The sequence below is a fragment of the Apostichopus japonicus genome, chromosome 5, assembly GCF_037975245.1.
Source record: "Apostichopus japonicus isolate 1M-3 chromosome 5, ASM3797524v1, whole genome shotgun sequence".
Taxonomy (NCBI): domain Eukaryota; kingdom Metazoa; phylum Echinodermata; class Holothuroidea; order Aspidochirotida; family Stichopodidae; genus Apostichopus; species Apostichopus japonicus.
This window is the reverse complement of record NC_092565.1, coordinates 131,771-139,270: the sequence shown is the minus strand read 5'-3', so window position 1 is coordinate 139,270 and position 7,500 is coordinate 131,771. Positions and strand designations below refer to the sequence as shown.

At 56.0% G+C, this 7,500-nt stretch overlaps 3 non-coding genes across 3 annotated transcripts in view; all 3 read right to left on the bottom strand.

The window, feature by feature from the left end:
* The window catches only part of LOC139968387 (large subunit ribosomal RNA), a 4,028-nt gene extending 4,015 nt beyond the window's left edge, over positions 1-13 (bottom strand). The window contains exon 1 of the ribosomal RNA XR_011793386.1: positions 1-13. This exon is cut by the window's left edge and continues 4,015 nt beyond it. This is a non-coding gene — a ribosomal RNA (large subunit ribosomal RNA).
* Positions 14-447: 434 nt separating this feature from the next.
* LOC139968492 (5.8S ribosomal RNA) lies at positions 448-607 on the bottom strand. The gene has a single exon (XR_011793488.1). It is a non-coding gene; the product is annotated as a 5.8S ribosomal RNA (ribosomal RNA).
* A 605-nt stretch (positions 608-1,212) lies between these two features.
* On the bottom strand, positions 1,213-3,090 carry LOC139968286 (small subunit ribosomal RNA). Its single transcript, XR_011793293.1, has one exon. It is a non-coding gene; the product is annotated as a small subunit ribosomal RNA (ribosomal RNA).
* Positions 3,091-7,500: the final 4,410 nt, after the last annotated feature.

Genomic DNA, 7,500 nt, shown 5'->3' with positions numbered 1-7,500 from the left:
CGATCTGAGGTCTGGAATCGTGAAAGACACGTGGAACGTGATCGGAGTCATAGCGGCGACCCGGGGTCTCTCCTTCCCCGGCGCTCCCCGAAGAATCGGGTCGCCGGCGGGAAAGGGTGGCCTACCATGCGCCTGCGAGAACGCAGACGGGAGGACGAGAGACCCCGCGATTGGGTCGACCGGCTCTGCCCGGCAGAGGCTCCTCGACCGTTCCGGGGGGTCGGACGCTGGACCGCACCACGGGCGCATACGTCTACACCCCGATGGCACGTCGCACGACCGACGAACCCCCGGTTACCGATCGAGCCTGCTCGCCGAGTTTCACCGGCGCCGACATCACAGAACTCCATCTGACACTGACCCGACGCAGCCGGCCGTCGAAGGGACGGCTGCGGCCGGGCGCTCCTCCGGCGCGCGAACACGCCGACTCTGTGAGTGATTGTCTTCAGACGCTCAGACGGACGTGGCTCGAGGAGCAGAGCATCCCCGAGCCGCCATTTGCGTTCGAATAAGTCGATGATCAGTGAGTTCTGCAATTCACATGAATTCTCGCATCTAACTGCGTTCTTCATCGACGCACGAGCCGAGTGATCCACCACCAAGAATTGTCATTTGCCACTGGAAGACTCCCGCGTTCGCAAACTCTCCTCAGAGCCGAGGGAAGAAGTGGAACGGAAGGAGAAAGGACACGGGGACTCTGTGCCTTCTTTGCTTGTGACTGGAAAGAAATATCCTCCGTCGAGCCGAGGGGGCAAGCGGGCTCCCTCCTTCCCCCCACCGCCGCGAGGGCGGGTCGCGCGAGTCAGACTCGCCGACTGGGGGGAAATCGGGCGACACCGGTGCCCCTTCTCTGCCCTGCGGAGAATGCCTCGAGGAGCGCCGCGCCGCGGACGGCGACGGCGTCTCCACCCTTGCGGGACTTCTCCCTCGAAGCTACCGGGAGTGCGAGACTCCGTGAGACAGACGACGAGAGAAGAACCGGGTACTCCCCGGGCTGGTCTGTGTGTGACACGCCCGTCTCCTTTTTGTCGGAGAGAGCGAAGGCGAAGCGCGGGGTCTGACCTCGACCGTGGAACGGGGAAGGAGGCGGTGAAAACCCCGCTCGAGTCCCCCCGGCTTTTCCAATTTGCTCTCTCCGCGTGTCTCTCTGTGACGGCTTTTCCGACATTCCCCCTTTGTTCCCTCTCCGATCACGGAGGGGAAGGGTTCTGTTAATGATCCTTCCGCAGGTTCACCTACGGAAACCTTGTTACGACTTTTACTTCCTCTAAATGATCAAGTTTGACCGTCTTCTCGTCACGCCTCGACAACCGGCCGAAGCCGGGGGTGCCAGACGGTCGATCCGATGGCCTCACTAAGTCATTCGATCGGTAGTAGCGACGGGCGGTGTGTACAAAGGGCAGGGACGTAATCAATGCGAGCTGATGACTCGCGTTTACTTGGAATTCCTCGTTCAAGGGACACAATTACAAGTCCCTGTCCCCAGCACGGAGAAGTCTCAGCGGATTACCCGGACCTTTCGGCCGAGGGCAAATGTACCCGCTGCTTGCGCCAGTGTAGCGCGCGTGCGGCCCCGGACATCTAAGGGCATCACAGACCTGTTATTGCTCCATCTCGTATGGCTGAAAGCCATTTGTCCCTCTAAGAAGTTCGCGGCTCACCACGACGGGTGGCCGGACTATTTAGCAAGCAAGAGTCTCGTTCGTTATCGGAATTAACCAGACAAATCACTCCACCAACTAAGAACGGCCATGCACCACCATCCACAAAATCAAGAAAGAGCTCTCAATCTGTCAATCCTCACTGTGTCCGGGCCGGGTAGGTTTCCCCGTGTTGAGTCAAATTAAGCCGCAGGCTCCACTCCTGGTGGTGCCCTTCCGTCAATTCCTTTAAGTTTCAGCTTTGCAACCATACTTCCCCCGGAACCCAAAGACTTTGGTTTTCCGGAGAGTTGCCCGCCGCGTCATGGGAGGAACGCCGGCGAATTACGAGTCGGTATCGTTTATGGTCGGAACTAGGGCGGTATCTGATCGCCTTCGATCCTCCGACTTTCGTTCTTGATCAATGAAGACATTCTTGGCAAATGCTTTCGCTGTCGGGCGTCTTGCGACGATCCAAGAATTTCACCTCTCACGCCGCAATACGAATGCCCCCGGCAGTCCCTCTTGATCATTACCTCAGGATCTCAAGACCAACGAAATAGAACCGAGGTCCTCTTCCACTATTCCATGCTGAGCTGTTCGGGCACTTTGGCCTGCTTTGAACACTTCAATTTTCTCAAAGTAAACGTTCCAGTCTCGCACGGCACTCAGTTAAGAGCACCGCACGACCAACCGAATCACTGGCCGGGAAAAATCTCCCACGACTCCCGTTTGACGGGGAGAAGGGGAACGGGCAGTGCACGCCTCACGGCGGACCGCCCGCCCCGGCCAGAAATCCGACTACGAGCTTTTTAACTGCAGCAAATTTAATATACGCTGCTGGAGCTGGAATTACCGCGGCTGCTGGCACCAGACTTGCCCTCCAGTAGATCCTCGTTAAAGGATTTAAAGTGTACTCATTCCGATCACAGGGCCTCCGAAGAGGCCTGTATCGTTATTTTTTGTCACTACCTCCCCGTGTCAGGAGTGGGTAATTTGCGTGCCTGCTGCCTTCCTTGGATGTGGTAGCCGTTTCTCAGGCTCCCTCTCCGGAATCGAACCCTGATTCTCCGTTACCCGTCACAACCATGATAAGCGCATAACTTACCATCGAAAGTTGATAGAGCAGACTTTTGAAGGGAGCGTCGCCGGTGCAAGACCGTGCGATCGGCATGATTATCTAGAGTTCACCAGCGGAGACCGGACCCCGAAAGGACCGGGCTGGCCTTGTTCCTAATAAGAGCACGCTTCCCCCGAAGGGTCGGCGCTTTGTTGCATGTATTAGCTCTAGAATTACCACAGTTATCCATGGTATAAGACTTTCTCCAATAAACCATAACTGATCTAATGAGCCATCTGCAGTTTCTCTTGTATGTTCAGGATTGTACTTAGACGTGCATGGCTTAATCTTTGAGACAAGCATATGACTACTGGCAGGATCAACCAGGTAACGGTCGACAGAACCGGGCTGGGCCCGTTCGCCGTCCGGGAGTCGCTCTCGCACTCCCCTCTCTCTCTCTCTGAATTCTCAATTGTCGATGCCGTGCTATTACGGTACAGTGATCGAAGAACCGCCCGAAGGGATTCTCGAGGTGTGTATCTCTACCCGAGTCGACTGGGTCGTCTCGAGAGGAGTCGCAGTGGTCCCGCCTCGGAGACGGGACCGGTTCGAAGCGACGCGGGAGGGCGACGGCTCGTCCACTGGAACAGGGGAGAGCAATCGCACGCCTCGAGCGTGCATTCGTTGCTTGGATGAAAAAGCCCGTACCGAGCGCCGAGTGCAACACATGGTCGCAGCAACGGCAGCATGCCCGAACGGGTCCCGTGGAGAAAGCTCGATATCTGACGACACCGAGGTCCTGCTCTTTCTCCACCGGGGGTTCTGCGGATGAAAAGGCTCAATATCTGAACGTCGATATATACGTGTGCACGGAGGGACACCTCTGCTCACGGGGCGAGTGGGTGAAAACCCCCGCTCTGAGCGCCGAGTTGCAACACATGGTCGCGATGAAACGACGGCTGACCCTACCGAAAGGGCCCGCTGGAGTCCAACCATGACACGTATACACACACGACAGACATTAAAAGCCTTCTCGAGTCTTGGATCGACTCTACTACCCCCCTCATATATAGAATCCGATTCACTCTGCCCGCTCGTTCTGACCATTGGATCACACACTTAAGCCAATACCCGCTACACTTAAGAGATCTCGAAATCTCGAACGAGACCCAGATTCTCTGCGGGTGAGTCGGGCGGCCTGCCGTCGCCGTCGGCTTGCCGTTTGCCTTTCGCCTGGTCGCATGGCACTCGTGCCATCGACCACGCAACGCGAGAGGCCTTCTCCCTTCTCCTTTCTCTCTCATCTCTACTCTCTCTCTTCTCCACCGGGGGTTCTGCGGATGAAAAAGCTCAATATCTGGGATTGTATATATACATATGCACGAAAGAACCTTCTACTCACGGGGCGAGTGGGTGAAAACCCCCGCACCGAGCGCCGAGTTGCAACACATGGTCGCGATGAAACGACGGCTGACCCTACCGAGAAGGCCAGCAAGGGTCTGACGTGCAAAAACATATTTACGCACCACAGGCAAGGAGCCTTTTCGAGTCTCGGGTGGACTCCCGTCCGCGAAAGCTTCATATCTGAACGTCGATATATACGTGTGCACGGAGGGACACCTCTGCTCACGGGGCGAGTGGGTGAAAACCCCCGCTCTGAGCGCCGAGTTGCAACACATGGTCGCGATGAAACGACGGCTGACCCTACCGAAAGGGCCCGCTGGAGTCCAACCATGACACGCATACACACACGACAGACATTAAAAGCCTTCTCGAGTCTTGGATCGACTCTACTACCCCCCTCATATATAGAATCCGATTCACTCTGCCCGCTCGTTCTGACCATTGGATCACACACTTAAGCCAATACCCGCTACACTAAAGAGATCTCAAAATCTCGGACGAGAGCCACACCTTGCGGATGCATCGGGCGGCCTGCCGTCGAGGTCGGCCGTCGCCCCGTCTCACAGACTCGTGCAACACGACGAGTCCCAGCCTACGCCTGTGTGCATCACCGTCGGCCTAAATCTCGGCCCTCGCCCGGTCGCATGACACTCGTGCCATCGACCGCACCATCGACCTTCTCACCCGGGAGCAACCCGTGTTTTCAGAGGAGTGCCGGGGTTGCTCCCGTGCCGGGTATGTCTTGTCCGGCGGCGCCCCGTCTCACAGACTCGTGCAACGACAACGGGTCCCATGCCTACGCATGTGTGCATCACCGTCGGCTAATTACTCGGCCCTCGCCCGGTCGCATGACACTCGTGCCGTCGATCACACCATCGACCTTCTCACATGGGAGCGACCCGTATTTTCAGAGGAGTGTCCGGGGTTGCTCCCGTGCCGGATATATCTTGACGAAATCAAGGAGATATATGAGGAAACTTCTACAATTTGAAGATCGACCGGCGAGACAAGACACTCCCCTTAATATATAATCCGATTCACTCTGCCCACTCATTCTGACCATTGGGTCACACACTTAAGCCAATACCCGTTACACTAAAGTTGACCATGTTTTTTTTTTTTGATATTATTATTTTTTTTTTTTTTTGTCAACGTCCTCTGTAACGAAGTCAAAACTCTATGCATGTGTTCGCGTGTCGTTCTGCCGTCTCCGCCGGGCACATCCCAGCCAGCGCCCGATACATTTAAGTTGACAACGGTCACAACTCTATGCATGTGCTCGTGGGTCGTTCTGCCGTCAACGTCGGGAACACACAGGCCAGTACCCGCTACATTAAAATTGACAATGGTCACAACTCTATGCATGTGCTCGTGGGTCGTTCTACCGTCAACGTCGGGCGCACACAGGCCAGTACCCGATACATGCAAGTTGACAACGGTCACAAACTCTATGCATGTGTTCGCGTGTCGTTCTGCCGTCTCCGCCGGGCACATCCCAGCCAGCGCCCGATACATTCAAGTTGACGACGGTCACAACTCTATGCATGTGTTCGCGTGTCGTTCTGCCGTCTCCGCCGGGCACATCCCAGCCAGCGCCCGATACATTAAAGTTGACAACGGTCACAACTCTATGCATGTGCTCGTGGGTCGTTCTACCGTCAACGTCGGGCGCACACAGGCCAGTACCCGATACATGCAAGTTGACAATGGTCACAAACTCTATGCATGTGTTCGCGTGTCGTTCTGCCGTCTCCGCCGGGCACATCCCAGCCAGCGCCCGATACATTCAAGTTGACAACGGTCACAACTCTATGCATGTGTTCGCGTGTCGTTCTGCCGTCTCCGCCGGGCACATCCCAGCCAGCGCCCGATACATTCAAGTTGACAACGGTCACAACTCTATGCATGTGTTCGCGGGTCGTTCTGCCGTCAACGTCGGGCGCACACAGGCCAGTACCCGATACATGCAAGTTGACAGTGGTCACAAACTCTATGCATGTGTTCGCGTGTCGTTCTGCCGTCTCCGCCGGGCACATCCCAGCCAGCGCCCGATACATTCAAGTTGACAACGGTCACAAACTCTATGCATGTGTTCGCGTGTCGTTCTGCCGTCTCCGCCGGGCACATCCCAGCCAGCGCCCGATACATTCAAGTTGACAACGGTCACAACTCTATGCATGTGTTCGCGTGTCGTTCTGCCGTCTCCGCCGGGCACATCCCAGCCAGCGCCCGATACATTCAAGTTGACAATGGTCACAACTCTATGCATGTGTTCGCGGGTCGTTCTACCGTCACCGTCGGGCACACTTGAGCCAGTACCCGCTTGACTTTTTTTTTTTTTTTTTTATGTCAACGTCTTCTTCAAGGAAGTCCAAAGTCTATGCATGTGTTCGTGGGTCGTTCTGCCGTCTCCGTCGGGCACACACAGGCCAGCGCTCGATACATTCAAGTTGACAATGGTCACAACTCTATGCATGTGTTCGCGTGTCGTTCTGCCGTCTCCGCCGCGCACATCCTAGCCAGCGCCCGATACATTCAAGTCGACAGTGGTCAAAACTCTATGCATGTGTTCGCGTGTCGTTCTGCCGTCTCCGCCGCGCACATCCTAGCCAGCGCCCGATACATTCAAGTTGACGATGGTCACAACACTATGCATGTGTTCGCGTGTCGTTCTGCCGTCTCCGCCGGGCGCATCCCAGCCAGCGCCCGATACATTCAAGTTGACAACGGTCACAACTCTATGCATGTGCTCGTGGGTCGTTCTACCGTCAACGTCGGGCGCACACAGGCCAGTGCCCGATTCATGCAAGTTGACAACGGTCACAAACTCTATGCATGTGTTCGCGTGTCGTTCTGCCGTCTCCGCCGGGCACATCCCAGCCAGCGCCCGATACATTCAAGTTGACAACGGTCACAAACTCTATGCATGTGTTCGCGTGTCGTTCTGCCGTCTCCGCCGGGCACATCCCAGCCAGCGCCCGATACATTCAAGTTGACAATGGTCACAACTCTATGCATGTGTTCGCGGGTCGTTCTACCGTCACCGTCGGGCACACTTGAGCCAGTACCCCGCTTGACTTTTTTTTTTTTTTTTTTATGTCAACGTCTTCTTCAAGGAAGTCCAAATTCTATGCATGTGTTCGTGGGTCGTTCTGCCGTCTCCGTCGGGCACACACAGGCCAGCGCCCGATACATTCAAGTTGACAACGGTCACAAACTCTATGCATGTGTTCGCGTGTCGTTCTGCCGTCTCCGCCGCGCACATCCTAGCCAGCGCCCGATACATTCAAGTCGACAGTGGTCACAACTCTATGCATGTGTTCGCGTGTCGTTCTGCCGTCTCCGCCGGGCGCATCCCAGCCAGCGCCCGATACATGAAAGTTGACAACGGTCACA